The 17,829-nt window shown below is 33.6% G+C and overlaps 1 protein-coding gene and 1 pseudogene across 3 annotated transcripts in view; one reads left to right on the top strand and one right to left on the bottom strand.

Annotated features, from left to right (window-relative positions):
• Window positions 1-17,829, bottom strand: part of NLGN4X (neuroligin 4 X-linked) — a 331,168-nt gene that overhangs the window by 291,945 nt on the left and 21,394 nt on the right. The window lies entirely within an intron of this gene.
• On the top strand, window positions 9,516-13,458 carry LOC123239170 (annotated as a pseudogene).

Genomic DNA, 17,829 nt, shown 5'->3' with positions numbered 1-17,829 from the left:
TGTTCTTATTTGTCCAGAGGTCACTGAATTAAGAACTCAAAATTACACTTTATTTCATGAAATAAACATTCTCTTTTGGTTCTTTAATGAAGAGCATGCAAAATATATTACTATATCTCATGTTAATGGTGCATTGCCTAATAATGTTAAAAGTAGACAAAAATGTTACTTTTTAGTTTTGTCTGCTTTGTGATTTCCTTTATTCCCAAACATCTATGTGCCAGATTTTTGAGAAAGGAACAAGAAGGATCTTCAAAAAGAATTTTTCTCTATCCATGAATGGTGTAATGGTTTGTTCCTTCCTAATAATTTCAAACTAAAATCAACCCATATAATAGGTATAGAATTTTCCTCAGAGAAAGAAACCTTGACCTTTCATTTTAAAGTTCCTATCCTGGGTACTTCTTCTGAGTTCCAATCCAACACTCAACCACAGAGAGAAGGTTGAATACTATTATTTCATTTTCTAACACCAAAATCTGTTTTGCTTAAAAATAATAGCAGGAACACAAGATGATGTTTATTTTTTTTTACCATCTGGGCTAATTCTAGAAGAATTCAAAGCAATCAATTTTGGCATTTTGTCACCTTTTAATACTTTTTCCCCACCATAAAGTATTTTATTTGGCATCTTAATTTTGTCTTCCTCCAATTACCACCACCCAATCAATACCAAGGAGCAGCTCCAGTTCTAGGTCAAATTTGTTGTTCTTCAGTAACAGGTGGGTGGTATGGGATGAGAAGTTGAGGGCTGAGAGTGTCCCCATAAAGTGCCTGCAGTTTGAGGATATCCCAGGTGTGTGGACTTAAGGCCCAGATCTCTAAGCAAGGCCAACAGCACTGGGATGCCACAGGTTGATTGTTGACTCAATCCAAGTGCCCAGACATTGGCAAGAGTCTCCCAGATAAGTCAAACCAAAAATATAATGATAGTAAGAGTCAATCAATGTCTCAGTCTCAGCTCAAACAAGTCCCATTGGGTGTAAATCAGGGCCTGGGAGCAAGAAGAACTCAGAACCCAGAGCCTGAAGCTTAGAATTGTGGATTCAGTCCAACACTCGGGACAACAACATGGCCTTAGAGTGATCTCACAAGCTTGAGATTGCATATTAATTCCACAAATATCTCAATTAGGCTAGTAAGTTTATGTAGACTGTTGAAAAAAATGAGTAAACAAAAAAGCATAAAATATGATGCTAATCATGCCAGGTACAAAACCAGAAGAAAATATCTTCAAGATGCCTATAAACAAAGTCTCCAAAAAAGACATGGTTTGGCTACCAAATTAATTAACATTCCTAAAAGAAATAATGTGAGTTAAGAATCAAAAGATGATTTAATTGGTTTTGTAAATGAAATGAGAGCTATGGAGAATTAACAGCTTAACATGAAAAATATAATGTTTTATTCAGAAAAGAGATTTCCTAAAAATTAGATTTGACCAATAGAACTTAATGACTATGAGAAAATAATTTAACAAAATTTAAAATATTGAAATAAAGAAAACTAAAATATAAAAAAATCTTTAAAACATATGAAGAAAAGATAATTTAAGAATCATTGATATAAATGGTATGGCAAGGAGGCAACTGGGTGGCTCAGGGAACTGAGTCAGGCCTAGAGATTTGAGGTTCTAGGTTCAGATCTGGCCTCAGGCACCTCCTAGCTATCTGACCCTGGGCACTTAGTTCCTATTGCCTAGCCCTTACCACTCTTCTGCCTTAGAAGTAATACACAGTGTTGATTCTAAGATAGTAGGTAAGGATTTTTTTTTAATTAAAATTAAAATAATTAAAAAAATAAATGCTTTGGCAAAAAGAAATTCTGAATATATTATTTCAAGAAATCATGAAATTAAACTTCTCAGAAGTCTTAGGACCAGAGAGCAAAATGAAAATAAAAAGTCTACTGATTATTTCCTAAAAGAAAACTTAAAATGAAAACTCCTAGAAAATTTAAAGCTAAAATCTGGAACTCTCAGCCTGAAAAATTTAAAGTATCAAAAATTGTAGTCAGTCACTTGAATTTTAGAAGCTTCCACAACAAAATAAATTATGTAATGTAATATTCCAAAACAAAAAGATATGGATTTATTGCCAAGAATAACACATACAGGAAAATGGAAAATAATCCTACATGGGTAAATTAATTTTTAATGAAATAGAGAGCTTCTAAGCAATCCTGAGGAAAAGACCAGAATCAAATAGAAACTTTGAAACATAAACCCAAGAGTAAAGACAAATATAAAAGGTATATAAAAACAAACAAGGGAAAATAATTCCATTCTATTGGGGGTGTAAGAGGAATGATACATGCAATCCTTAAGTGCTTCAATTTTTCAGAGGTCACAGAGAGTGTAAGACAGAGGTTTTATTTTTTTTAATTTAAATTTAAATTTTGAATATTTTCCCATAGTTACATGTTTCCTGTTCTTTCCCTCTACCCTAAACCCCTCCTCCTGAACCCCCCTGTAGCCAACGCACAATTCCACTGGGTTTTACATGTATCATTGATTAAGATATAATTCCATATTATTGGTAATTGGACTAGAGCTATTGTTTAGTATCTACTTCCCCAATAATATCCCCAATAGCCCAAGGCAGAGGTTTTAGAGTTATTTTTGTTATGTTTGAAAGACCTTAAAAGATTAAAAGGAAGGAGAAAAAAGATACACCAGGAAACAAGTGTGAAAGGAACTAATCTTACTTAATGAAGGGACTTAAATAGTCTATACATTTGAAGAAGTTTGTTTGTGGTAGGGGTGGACATCATTTGAAAATCACTGAGATATTAACTGGTCAATAGAGAATAGAACAACTCAACAAGAGAGTTTGGCAGAAATGTATCTGAAATATTAAATATGAAAATAAATAACAGGAAGAAGAAAAAAGATGGGGATAAGAGGAAGGGTAAATCTAACAAATGATTGAATATAAAGAGATACCTTCTCACGTCCTCTTCAGAGCAGGAATTATGAAGAGAAATTGTTTAACTTCTTTTTAAGGAAAAAAAAATAAGAACCTGGGATTGGAGTCTAAATGAGGTGAGAAATGGAGAAAGTAAGTGACATATTTTTTAGCAAGCATAAAGCATTGGTGCTGAGCATCCCTTCTTATTCTATGGAAAGAGGAGTGGGGAACAAAGAGCCAAAAACCAATAAAAGTATGTAGAAAAACACATAAAATGTAAAAGTTTGCACAAAAAAATCCAAATTCATTAAGATATGAAAAATCTTAACTAGGGGAAAAATTTTTGCAGGAAGTTTCTTTGATGAAGATTTCATTTCAAAGGTATATAAAGGATTGATTCAAATCAAAAGAGACATTTCTGGACTTGAGCAACTTGAGTATTTGTTTTGCTTGATTATGAATATAAGGTATAGTTGTTGCTGCTTTTTTTGTTTCTTTATTCTTCTTTTGTCAAGAGAAGGAGGTAGGAGAGAGAAAAAATACTAGATAATTGAAAATAAATCCAGTTTAACTTTTTCAAAAAGCAAAGTATGACAGAACTGTCATCACTATCATTCTGGACATGATGCTTCTATTAATATTGCATAAAGTCCCAAGAGATTATTATATCAAATGTGTCATGTTAAGTACATAGTATAGTAAAAATCCCTGAGCATTTTCTTTTTAGTTTGTTCATCTTCTTATGTTTCCCTTCTCTTTTAACTATGCAATTGATTTTTTAGAAAATCCAAATATAATATTTTACCATTAGAAAATGTATTTTATTGGGTTTAGTCTGGTGTTTTAGTCTTCTAAATTCTGATCTAATCTTTGAATCCTGACTTTGTTAGCCAGGATGTTAGCTGTTCCTTATAGCACCATTAACTGGCATGATAAACATACTAAATGAATGAATAAATCAATGTGAAAATGATTTCTTATATTTTAATATTTTCTGTTTCATATATTATATATTTTATATCATATATGTTTTATATTTTTATTATTATGCTTTTTAACACTTTAATCAATGAATCCTACTAAATATATATATAAAACTTCCTCATCCATTCATTTTGTCCCAAATGGTTAAGCCAAACTTTTGAGTGCTTAGGGGCCTCTTCTTCAAGGAGGATGTGCAGTCTTCTTGGGCTTAATGTAACTAGTAAAATGTTATAATAAAATAATGAAACTATAAAAATTAAAAGAAAATTAAAAGGAGTAAAGAAATTGATGTTAGTCTCTACCTGAATACTGTGGGCTGAAAGCAAAAGTCTAGTTAGGGTACTCATAGTACATTAAAGAATATAAAGTAAAACTAATCTCTCCTACATTTTATACCCAAATTTCAATCAGTGTTTTTTTGTTCTGATTTGGTAGGGGGCAGTAGAGTGTTTTGGCATTCTTAACTCATATTAATCTTGTACACAATTTTATAATATTGATATTTCTTTCACAAGGTATTTTAAATGGTTACATATAAAATAATTATATGACCATCTTTACTGGGAAACTCAGGGGCAATGGGTTTGATTTTTCTTTCTACTTGATTCTAGTTCTAGTTATTCAATGACTTATAAGTAATCATAAGAGTAACTTAAGCTCCCATAAATATCTGAAAATAATCTACCTCAAGGGTAGTAGGAAGGAAACAGCCAATATTATCACATCTGATAATCTCAACACCATAGGCATTAAGTACTATTATGATTTGCATTTTACAATTGAGGACACTGAGACAGAAATGAAAAGTCCACTCACACAGTTATTAGGTGCCTGAGGAAGTGAGTTAATTTTGAACTCATGTCTCTCTGATCACAGATGCAACACTCTAGCCACTGCACTACCTAAAAGCTTATTAGCCTGAATATTTCTACCTTGCTTCCTTATGAGGCATTTTTCTTTATTTCAGGAATTTTCCTTAAGTGAACTGCTTATGAAATCTGAGAGGCTGCATTGGTGCAATGGCATTGGGACTAGATTTGAAGTCTTCAAATAACTTGGATCTCAGCTATGTAACTTAAAATGTCTACAATTCTAAGAAAGTCATTTCATTTCTCTGGGCCTCAGTTTCCTTCTCTATAAAATGATGGAGTTGTATTAATTATGTCCGAACTCTTATGGCTCTAGCCCAAACAATTAGTAATTTAGGACTATGGGACTGGAAGACAGTATAGTTTCTGAGTCTAAAACTGGGTCTATCTAAGTGAATCACAGATTTGGAAGATAAAATGAAATAATAAATGGGAAAGCCATTTGGAAAGATTAGTCCTAAATAAATGTAAGATATTAGTCTGGGAATTTTTACCAGGGAAGCTAGAGGTCCTAGTTCTCATGAACAATCCAAATTGGAAAAACACATTTGTGCTTAAGAATACACATTCTAATCACATAGCAAAATGGGACAAAGACTTGGTACCAATCAGAAAAATATCCTGGGTTTCCTTTCCAGTTCAGCTACTATAACCTTGAATAATTCAATTAACCTCTCTTGGCCTTGGTTTACTACATTTTTGAAATGAAAATGTTGCATGAAAGGATCTCTAAAATCACTTACTGCATCTTTGGTGAATTTTAAACTAATTCAGAAATGCTAATGGTTAATGAAGTCTGCCATTCAAATCTTTGAAAGTATGCTCTTAGAGAGTAATATATCGACTCTGCTGACAGACAAAAGCCCAGAACTATACAAATAAGTTTTAAAATCTGAGAAATTTGTATAGTTAACTGTGGTCACATAATATTTAATTGCTTGTATATTCAATGAATTGGAACATCATAAAAATTAAAAGTTCTTTTTGCATTTATTCATTCAACAAAAATGTATTAATTGTCTCATTTATGCAAAACATTATGTTAGGAACTAGGGAATAAAATTATTAATAAGACAAAGTTCTTAACTCTAAAGAAGCTCAGAAGCTTATTTCCCTTATTATCTCCTTAGAGATAGTGAGAAGTTAAAAATTGGCATGAGTCTGTCACAGAAAATATTTTGTCTATTGTTAACTCCATTCCTCCAATCCAAACATGTCCAACTATGCAAAAGCTAAAAGGGCACTAATAGTGAACTTGGAATCTCCAATACTACTACTTCACTTCTGTGATCTTGAATTTTGAAATTCCTCTCTCTGATCAAAGGTTCCCCCCGCCTTGTTTCACTTCCTTCTGATGCTCTCTTTCCTTTTCAACATTTCTCTCTTCCTCCAGCTCTATCAGACCCTCAGTCTGGTCTCATTTCATTCAGAGCAATTACCTTACAGTAATGAAATTTGTTATACATAGCACTCCACTTTTCAATTCCTTGTCCAATCACTTTGCACACTCATACAACACTCAATCATGGGTCATATTTCCTTAATTTGTTTTTTCTGCCATTGAATACACAGTGTCGAATTTTTTTGATACCATAACTTTCAAAGAACATCCATCAAGTCATGAAATAGCTGAAATCATTTTCAAGCATGCCCATAATAAGAACAACAGTTTCTTAAAGTACTGAAATATACTAGAAGCACCACTGTGATAATCATTATGAGGAGTCAACGTGGGTTTATTGAAGTTTAGCAAGTCAAGTCAAAAATCTCCTGATGATATGCTCTCATAATGTTATTAAGTTAGTAGTAAGAGGAAACTCCAGAAGCAAAAATATATTTGATTTCATCTGAATATATTTGTCAAAATTTCTACATGGTATTCTTCTGAATGAGAGAGTTAAGTATAGACTGAATTACCATATTTTAGGGTGTATTCTGGGTGGCTGATCTACCCTTAGGATGTTCACTAACTGCTCAATTGTCATTCTAGAGAGAAAACGTCATTGGAATGCTATAGTGACTCTGAACTTTACCAAGCCTTATCATTTTTCCTATGATGATGAAAATAAATACAGCATGATTGACTGTCATCAATTTTTCAGATGACACAAAGGTGGGATACAAGCTAATACAATACAATAAAATCATTATAAAATAATGATTAAAAGAAAAATTAAAATTTAATAGGGAAAATGCATAGTACTACATTCAGGTTAAAAATTAATTCCCTATGTACCAGATGGGAGAGATCTGACTTGGCAGCAGGTACTCTCAAACAAAACTGGGTGTTTTGGGTGAACACAGAATCAATACGTGCCAGTATACTATCCCTGCTCTTAATCTTCTACTACATAAACAGATATAGAATGTTAAAAGAGTTGGGTAGTCCATTGGCTCTAACATAGATCACATCTAGTGTAGTATTAAATTCTGAGCAAACATTTTAAGGCGTAAATTAATAAGCTTAGAGGAAAACAATAATTAAATATACATAACTGTAGAGAGATGGGACTATCTTATATTTGGATGGTTAAAGAAATTAATAACTTTTTGCTTAGTTCAGAAACAGAAGGCAAATCAGGATAACTATCTTGAAATATCTGAGAGATATTTTTCTAGAAGAAGGAAAAGAATTTTCTAACTCATTCCAGAGGATGGAAATGGATGCTATGTCAGATTTAGGTTCAACATAAGAAAAAAACAATGTATACTGTGGAAAGGTTCTTAGTTGTACAAATTTGTGTCAATTTCTATTGAAGTCTGGAGAAACTTCTGGCTTTTCTGTTCTTGTCTTTCTATTTTTAACAGCCTCACTATTTATTATTCATATATCCTGCTTCTACCTGATACCTTCTTCCTTTAAGCCATGACTCTTTAGAATTCTCTCCTCTATTCTCTCCTCAAATATTTAACCTATTCCAGGCTAGAGACTTACGATTATCTAGTTGACTATACTCTGACTGCAACCTCAAGGGCCAGGAAATCAACAGATTGGCCTGAACAAAACCATTCTTTTCCAAATATAATCCCTAAAAAAGCCATGACCCAAAACTAAAGCAGGCTGCTCTAGCCCTGGAGCTTCCTACAATGCCCTAAAGTAGAATACTAGTGTCTACCTAGACTATATGCTGCCATACCCTGAAAATCAATGTGCCCAAGATGCCCTAGAGCAAGATACCTGTTTGAATCCCTTCCCTTGTTTCTTCTCATTTCTGCTTTGGAAGTGGTTGCCCTGACCCCAGTGAGATACATTCTAGTTTATCAATCTTGATCTCTAGGGGTATACTATGCTTCCCTAGTACCATTCCATTGATGTCACTTCCTCCCAATCCCTTAAATGAGTATAGGCAAATAACAATGTCTTCTCTTTTAAGTCTTCCATATTAAATGAAAAACTAAATATCTAGCCTGCTGATTTAAGGACTGATTGGATCCTCAAATTCCTGCACAAAATTTCAATTAGTCTCACCATTGAAATATGATAAGTTATAAGAGATTTTAGATGTCACATATCAAAAATGTCTGCAATAATTTCCTCCCAATCTTATATTATTTTCTTTTGAAATGTTTTTGTTCACACAAAACTTTTCATTTTATATATTCAAAATGTTTCTTTAACTTTAGCAATATTTATTATGCCAAAATTAGTTTCAGATTCGCCTCCTATTCATATTTCTAAAAATTTTAACCTTCAATTCTCCTCTGCCATTTATGGTATGACTTTATATTTTTAGAATATTTATTGTGGCATAAGATGATGTACAAAGCCAATTTTCCGCCAAATTGCTATTAAGAAGATTATGTTGGCAGCTATATAAAAGGTAAATTGGATTTTTTTTAATGGAAGCAGAGAGCACAATTTGAAAGGTACTTAAAATAGTCCAAATAAGAGGTGATGAAATCCTGAACTAGAGGACCGTACAAAAGAGAAAAGGGGATAGATGTGAGAAATATTCTGAATGGGGGATTGGCAAGACTTTGAAATTTATTAGATATGATGGCTTAGGAAGAAAAGAGCCAAGGAAGAACCTAAAACAGGTGGTAAGAAGTCTTAATAGAAATAGACCATGGGGCAGCTGGGTAGCTCAGTGGATTGAGAGCCAGGCTTGGAGACAGGAGGTCCTAGGTTCAAACCCAGCCTCAGCCACTTCCCAGCTGTGTGACCCTGGGCAAATCACTTGACCCCCATTGCCCACCCTTACCAATCATCCACCTTTGAGACAATATGCCAAAGTACAAGGGTTAAAAAAAAAGAAAAAGAAACAGACCAGTGAATTTAGAGAGAAAAAGTAGAAATGAGAAAATAGAAGAGAAGGGCATAAGCATTTATATAGCATCTATTTTGTACCAGGTACTGTATGAAGCACTTTTAAAATATCATCTCATTTGATCCTTGCAATAATTCTAAACAGTTGGTGTTTTTATTACCCACATTTTACAGCTGAGAAAACTGAGCTAAACAGAGGTTAAGTGACTTAGTAAGTGTCTGAAACCAGATTTGAACTCAGAGGTTACTGACTGGTTGACTCCAGGGCCAGCACTCTACCCACTATGCTATCTACCTCCCTGCCTAAGCAAAGTTAACATGCTCCCTTGGTATATGATGAAACTCCCATTACTAAAGTATAAAATCAGAGCCCAAGGAAGTTATGTCAAGGATTTTTTCACTTACTAGAAGGTCAAACTCTTGAATTGCAGGGCCCATCCCAATTCTAAGATCATATATTTGTACTTTAAGGTTTCTATCAATAAAATGGAGGTATTAGATGAAATAAACTCTACATTCCTATCCAGCTCTATATGTGATGATTTTTTACCAATCCAGGTAACAAAAATATATTCTTCATGCTACGTGAAAGGGAAATAGTTTTAAAAGTAGATATTTGAGGTCATTGGTTTCCTTCACAGAGGAAGGAAACATACACACACACACACACACACACACACACACACACACACATCTTCAAATGCAGGATAGAGCTAAGATGGCAAAGTAAGAAATGCTCAGAGGTGGCCAAGACTAACACAAAATTTAAAATGCTTCACAAAAAATCCTGGTGCAGCAGAGACAGCATGAATCAATCAAAACTGCATGGGCAAAATGAGCAAAAGACAGCAAAAAAAAATCCAATACTGAGAAACTATTTCAGCATCAAATATGACCAAAATGTAGGCTCAAAAGAGGACAATAATATAGAAATGAAAGAATGTGTTCCCTTAAAGGAAAATGTGAAAGGATATCGGACCAAATTCCTGGACAAAATCCTGGATGAATTCCAAAAGAAGATAAAAAAATAAGAAGAAATTTGGAAGAAAAATGAAAAAAGAAAAAAATCAAACATAGATATAATCTTACAGCAGAAAATATCTCCCTACTAAAGGAAATACTAAACCTCAAACAAAAATTAACTCCTTAAAAAGTAAGAATGAACCATCACAAAAGAAAGTGGCTCCCTAAAATTAGAATTGGACAAATGGAAGCTAGTGACTCCATAAAACAGCAGGCAACAGTGAAATAAATTTAAAACTAGAAAATATAGGAAAACTTGAACTCTCTCTGGAAAAATAACAGATCTGGAAAATAGATCCAAGAGAGAGAGAACCTAACACTCACTGGTATGCCTGAAAGCTATGACTTAAAGAAGAATCTGGATACCATATTGCTAGAAATAATCAGGTAGTACTGTCAGGAAATAGAAATGGAAACAATTAACCCATCACTTCCTGGAAAAGATCCCAAACTTAAAAAACCCAGGACTATTTATAGCCAAACTCCAGATCTCCCAGGCCAAAATGATAATATATCAAGCAACCAGAAGGAAACAATTCAAATATCTTGGAGCCTCAGTCAGGATTACACAGGACCTAGCAGATTCTACATTAAAGGACCAGAAGGTATAGAATGTAATATTCCATAAAACAAAGGAACTAGGAATAAAATCAAAGGCAGGATAAGACTGACATATGCAGTTGATTACAAAACAATTCATGTCATAGTAAGTAGGAGAAATAGAATACCATTCTCCCACCTTTAGATTAATATGCATTAAATCTACTTTAGGAAGCTATTTGCAGTTAAGGGTTATTGAAATTAGAGGCTAATATGATGTCTTCTAAAGTATGATTACAGAGATCCTTCTAAAAGTGATCTTACCTTTCAGAAGAATATCTTAAATCGGTTCCATTTCATTATTCCCCCATCTCTGGCAATGCTGTCATTATGTCAATGTTTTTGTTTGACAGTTAGAATCATCTCTGATATATTTTGTTTCTTCCTATTCTTTGTACGATCTGGCACTAATTACCATAGGGTTTTTTATTCATTTATTGTTTTTTTTTTGTACTGACATTTTCGTAAAGGTACAGAATAAAGATTATACTTTATTTTACATACTATATTCATTTGAAAATCTAGTAATTTGATTCAAAATCTTTTGAGAACTAATTCCATTTTCCCTATTTCCCTTATTATTAGTGGAAATTTCACATTTCATATCAAACATATTCTCACTAATTGCCTAACCCCAAATCTTCTCAATCTCCATCTCCATTCTCACTTATCCAACTTATTCAGAATTCTGTAAAAAGACTAATCTTGCAAAAATACTGCTTTTACCATATCACTGTCCTACTCCAAAAAAAGTACAAAGGCTTCTAATGACATAAATTTTATTTTTCCTTCAGGTTTCTTAGGCTGTCAAAAATCTAGCTCCATCTTCCAGATCCAAATATATTATACACTATTTCTCACATTGTACTCTCTTCTTAGATACTGTCAATTATTGATTATGCCAAATTCATTTTCATCACTTTTTCCCCACCACACAAAAACTAACCTCTAATGATTTCTATTTTCCCCTCCATTTCTAAATCCTAAAATGCCAAGTTGATATCTCATATTGTATACAATGGCTTCCTTGATTTGCTCAATCCTCACTGCCCTCTTCTTAAATTCTCATAGTGCCCTATTTTGAATCCCTTCACAGTAATACATTATGTTACTTTGAACTAGTCATTTTTATATCTCTGAACTTCAGTTACATCATCTGTCAAATGAGGAGGCTAACTGATAAGATCCTTTTTAGCTTTAGATCTATAATCCCTTGAACACTTGTATGTAAGTATACTATTTTATCTGTGTTATATCTCTAATTACATTACTAACAAACATTAAAAGAAAAAGATTTCTAGTACACCAAGGAAATCCTTGATGTTAGGATTTGTAAAAAGAATCAGTAAAAGAATCAAAGAGAATGAGAGAGGGTTAATGGGATTCAGAGCTTCCTTGAATTAAAGATAGACTTTCGTCAATTATTGTGAACTTCTTTAGGGAAATAACAACAAAAACATCTTTCATTTTTTCTTAGAATGCTAAACAAAGTGTCACACGCATATCAAATATTGAATACTTATTGATGGACTCTTCACTAAAACATAAAACTAAAATTATAAGCACACGAATGCCAAAATTTTCCCTACTCTAAATTAACTGTCTGGAAGATTTTCTGTTTCCAAAAACATGTATCACTTAAACTCTTTTGGATATTATTGTGCCATTCATTTTCTTCTAGAGCATATTAAAGACTTTCTTGACTAAATAATGAAATCTCTATCTCTCTGTCTCTGTCTCTTTCCTCCATCATGCATAGAAACAATTTTGATCTTTGTTAACCTGGTTTGGCTACTCAGAAATAAAGATAGAGAAACTTTCTTTACTTTTTTTACAAAACCATCAAATGTGCATAAATATTTCAATTATTTCAAATAAGTCTTTACTTAACTTTATTTCTGATTTTTAATATTAGTACATTATTCCTCAGTGGAAAATGTTATCCACCCACACCTTCCTATTCTATGCCTGTTTTTTGCATGTCCTCCTAGAAATCTGAAGCAAAATTCTTGCCATCTCTCTGTAATTAAAAAAATAATAATACAGGGCCCAGGCTCAGGCTACGTGGAAGATCCCAGATGATACTAACCAGAGACTGACTCGAAGCCCAGATGGGCAGACCAGGTGGAGGAAGAAGGAGTTAATGACAAGTATGTCACCAGTGTGCACCTCAAGGGGATTCTGTTGGCCACAGGAGAGCCCAACAATGAGCCAGAGCTACTACCTGGTGCTCCTCTCCCTGCCCCCAAAGAAGTCATCAATGGGAATATCAAAATCACTGAATATAAAATAGAAGAAGATGGCAAGAAATTCAAGATTGTTGGTACCTTTAGAATTGAAACTGAGAAGGCATCTAAGGCTGTTGCAAGGAGAAAGAATTTGAGGAAATTTGGCAACTCAGAGTTTGATTCCCTTGACCCAAATGTGGCCACCATTACTGTTAGCAATGATGCTTCTATGACATGTATTACCAGCAAAGAGAACTTGAATTGCCAGGAAGAGGAGGACTCAGTGAACAAGCTGAAGGGGCAGAAGATTGTGTCATGTCGAATCTGCAAGGGTGACCACTGAACACTCATTGTCCTTACAAAGCCTCACTGGGACCTGTGCAGAGGGAACTGAGTGAAGAGCTGGGGCTGTCCACGGGGAGAAGGAGAAGATGCCTAGAGAGTTGGAGCCTGTGCAGGCAGACCAGAGCAAGACAGGGAAATATGTGCCCCCAAGTCTTCGAGATGGAGCTAGTCCAAGAGTAGAGTCTTTGCAGCCCAACAGGAGAGTGGATGATAGTGCCATTACCCACCTTCAGAGAAAGAACTACAGGAGTGGAAACAGAATATAAACAACTGCTTGAACACATGGGTTAATGTAAACATAATTTGGGATGTAGACTCTTAATGTCCACCCTAGAACAATTATCAATAATATGGAAATAGGTCTTGAACAATGACACATGAAGAAATCAGTGTAAATGCACATCCGCTATGGGGGTTTGGGGGTTGGGAGGAGAGAGAGCAAGAACATGAATCATGGAACCATGGAAAATTTTTCTAAAAATTTTTTAAAAATTAATTGTTTTTTTCACATTTCATAATTTTAATAGTTTTACTTTTCATAATGCTTAATAATATTTTCTCCTATCCATAATCTTATAGGTAATGGATAAGGTTCCCTTTTCTTCTAATTTGCTCATAATATGTCCCTTTATATACCTAGGTCATGTAACCCTTTGATCTGACCATATACCTTTTTGAAAATTATTCAGTAGAGATACTATTTTAAAAAAAACTAAAATTTAAATATTTAATCAAAATTATTCAATAGTTTTAAAAGATATAAAGCAAACTTTGGCTTTATTATTTTATTTCCAGAAGAAAGAAAACAGACTAATTATAACCTCAGTTGCAGTAGTTAACCATCAGTGGTATAGTTCATATAAGCCTTAAGTGCCACAATTTAAAAGGGAAATTAACAAACTGGAAAATGTTCAGAAAAGGCAAACTGTAAAGACAAAAGTTTCAGAAATCATCCCCTTTCAGGAGAGGCTGAAGGATTTGATTAAATCTTTATTAATAGAAATTTTAAATAATACTTTAGTTGAGGAAATTTTTGTTTTGAAACTATTGGATCACTGATGAAAATAAAAATAAAAAATCAAACAATATAAGAGATAGAAGAGATTTATTTAACCCTCTAATTTAACTGTTTTACATAGTCTAGGGAAATATAAGAGAATCATAAAATGTTAGTGGTTAAAATGATTCTTGATAACTTCTTTTAACATACACCCATTAAAGCTAAGGAAAATTATTTTTAAAGAGATTCAGTGACTTGCCAAAACAACACAGCTTTTAAAAATATATATCTTTTTAATAATTTATTATTTCTTTCTTTTTAACATTCTTTTCTTTTTAAATTTTGAGTTCCAAATTCTATCCCTCCTCCCCACCTCACCCCCCCATGCTCTATCCCACCAGTGGAAAAGATAGACACCATAATATCAATTATACCTGTGAAATCATGCAAAAGTATTTCCATACAAACCATATTTCAATAAAGGCAAGAAAAATGAAGAAAGTAAAAGAATTACACTTTAATTTGCACTTAGAGTTCATCAGTTCTTTCTCTAGATCGTATTTTTTCATCATGATCGCTTTGGAATTGTAATGGATCATTGACATTTATCAAAATAGCCAAGTTGATCACTATTACAACATTGCTATTACTATGCAAAATCATCTTCTCAGTTCACTTTGCATCAGTTCATAAAGCCTTTGTCATGTTTTTTTCTGAAATTATTTCCCTTGTTATTTCCCATTGCACAATAAAACTCCATCACAATTATATTAATGAGCATTTTCTAGATTTCCAATTTTTTGCCACCACACACACACAAAAAAAAAAATGCTATAAAATAGAGGTTCTTTTCCTTTTCTTTAATCTCTTTAGGAAACAGAACCAATAGTGATATTATTGGATCAAAGAGTATGCACAGCTTTAAAAACTTCGGTTCTAGTTCTAAATTGTTCACTGGGATGGTTAGACCAATTTACTATTCCACCAATAGTTCAACAGGCCTCAAACTTATCAGTGAATTAGGGGATGTCTACCTGAAGCACAGGAAGACTTCCCTAGGTGTAATTCTTAGATGAGAACAATTTGTTCCAAAGCAGACAGGTTTGGAATACTTTGAGCTTAGTTACAGTCTGGGATATTGTTAGTCATCCCTACTTTTGTCTTGTCATTGGACTTGATGACTGGAAGAGAGAATGAGGCTGATTACTTTTTGCAATTCTGCCTCATTTAAGTCTAATTTAAATACAAGTTAACCTATTACTCCAAAATGCCCCTAGTCCTCTTCAAAAACAATGGCTGAACCACAACAGAGCACCTCTTTTCCTCATTCTCTCTAACATTTCTTATTTCTATAATAGGTGTGAGTTGGTACCTCAGAGTTGTTTTAATTTACATTTCTCTAACAGTGATTTAGAGAATTATTTTTTACATAAGTATAAGTAGCTTTGATTTCTTCTTCTTAAACTGTGCCTACCATGGATAGAAGAATGGCTCTTGTAAATTTGACTCAGCTCTTTACTCATTACATATTTGAGGAAAAAAAAGCTTTCTTTTTAGAAAAATGCTTTTTTAAATTCAGCTGAAAAATATTAGATTTTGCTACAGCCCTTTATTTTAACTCTGGGTGTTTTCTGTTTTGAGTGAATCTCTTCTAAACAATATATTGCTGGATCCTGGTTTTTAATTCATTCTGCTATCCACCTCCATTTTATAAGTGAGCATACCCCATTTACATTCATAATCAAGATTATTATTTGTGTATTTCCCTTCATCCCATTTTCCTGGATTATTTTTTGTCTCTGTCTTTTTCTCCTGCCCCTCCTCAAAAGTTTATTTTGCTTCTAAACATTGCCTTCCTTAATCTATTCTCCCCTTTTATTATCCCACCCACCTATATCGTATTCTCTTGCCTTTATATTTCCCTGTTGACCAAGTTACATTTCTTTTTTATTTTCTTTTTATTTTTTAGAAAAATTTTCCATGATTACATGATTCATGTTCTTACTTTCCCCTTCACTCCCCCATGCCCCCTCCAATATACAACATGCATTTCCACTGGTTTTAACATGTGTCATTTATCAAGACCTATTTCCATATTATTGATAGTTGCACTGGGGTGGTCCTTTTAGGTCTACATCCCCAGTCATGTCCGCATCAACCCATGTGTTCAAGCAGTTGTTTTTCTTCTGTGTTTTCTCTCCTGTAGTTCTTCCTCTGAATGTGGGTAGCATTCTTTTCCATAAGTCCCTCCAGATTGTCCTGGGTCATTGTATTGCTGCTAGTACAGAAGCCCATTACATTCGATTTTACCACAGTGTATCAGTCTCTATGTACAGTGTTCTGGCTCTGCTCCTTTCACTCTGCATCAATTCCTGGAGGTCATTCCAGTTTGCATGGAATTCCTCAAGTTTATTATTCCCTTGAGCACAGTAGTATTCCATTACCAGCATATACCACAATTTGTTCAGCCATTCTCCAATTAAAGGGAATACCCTCATTTTCCAGTTTTTTTGCCACCACAAAAAGTGTGGCTATAAATATTTTTATGCAAGTCTGTTTATCTATGATCTCTTTGGGGTACAAACCCAGCAATAGTATGGTTGGATCAAAGGGTAGGCAGTCTTTTAGAGCTCTTTGGGCATAGTTCCAAATTGCCATCCAGAATGGTTGGATTGGCTCACAACTAAGTTACATTTCTATTCTCAACTGGGTTGTAAGTGTGGGTGTATATGAATTTTTGTGAATGAATTCTAATGAGCATGAGGTTCAAGAATTGCCCACCCCCTTTTCCCCTCCACTATAAAAGTTCTTCCTTATACCCTTCTTTTAAATGAGAAATTTTCCCCATTCTAATGCTCCCTTTCTAACCCTTCATTTTTTTGGAGATTATTTCAAAATAATTCATATATTCATGCCGTTTAGGTAAACTTTTAACTGCCCTAATAATGACAAAGTTCTTAGGGGTTACACTTTACTGAGTCCCTCATAATTACTCCTTCATGTTTACCTCTTTTACCTCTTTTTTTTGCATATCTTGAGTCAAGTTTGTATCTTCTATTCAGTTCTATTCATCAGGAATGCCTGAAAATCCTCTATTTTAGTAAATAACATTTTTCTCCTAAGGAATGATACTTAGTTCAGCTAGATGGGTTTTGATTATATTTCTAGATCCTTTGCCTTCTGGAATATCATATACTAAGTCCTCTGCCCCTTTAATTTGGAAGCTGTTAAGTCTTGTGTGATCCTCATTGTAGAAGCACAATATTTAAATTGTTTCTTTCTGGCTGCTTGAAGTATTTTGTCTTTGACCTGGGGAGCTCTGGAATTTGGATATTCCTGGGAGTTCTCACTTGGGATTTTCTTCCAAGAGGTAATTGGTAGATTCTTTTGATTTCTATTTTGCTCTCTGGATCTAAAATACTGGGGCAGTTATCTTTGATGCTTTCTTGATATATAATATTCAGTCTCTTTTTTTTTATCATGGCTTTCATAGAGTCCAGTTATTTTTACATTATCTTTCCTCAGTCTATTTTTCAAGACAGCTGTTTTTTCTGATGAGAATTTTCACATTTTTTCCTATATTTTTATTCTTTTGATTCTGTTG

Source organism: Gracilinanus agilis, chromosome 3 (assembly GCF_016433145.1).
Source record: "Gracilinanus agilis isolate LMUSP501 chromosome 3, AgileGrace, whole genome shotgun sequence".
Lineage (NCBI taxonomy): Eukaryota > Metazoa > Chordata > Mammalia > Didelphimorphia > Didelphidae > Gracilinanus > Gracilinanus agilis.
The sequence above is the reverse complement of the archived record's forward strand: the minus strand, read 5'-3'. Positions and strand labels throughout refer to the sequence as shown.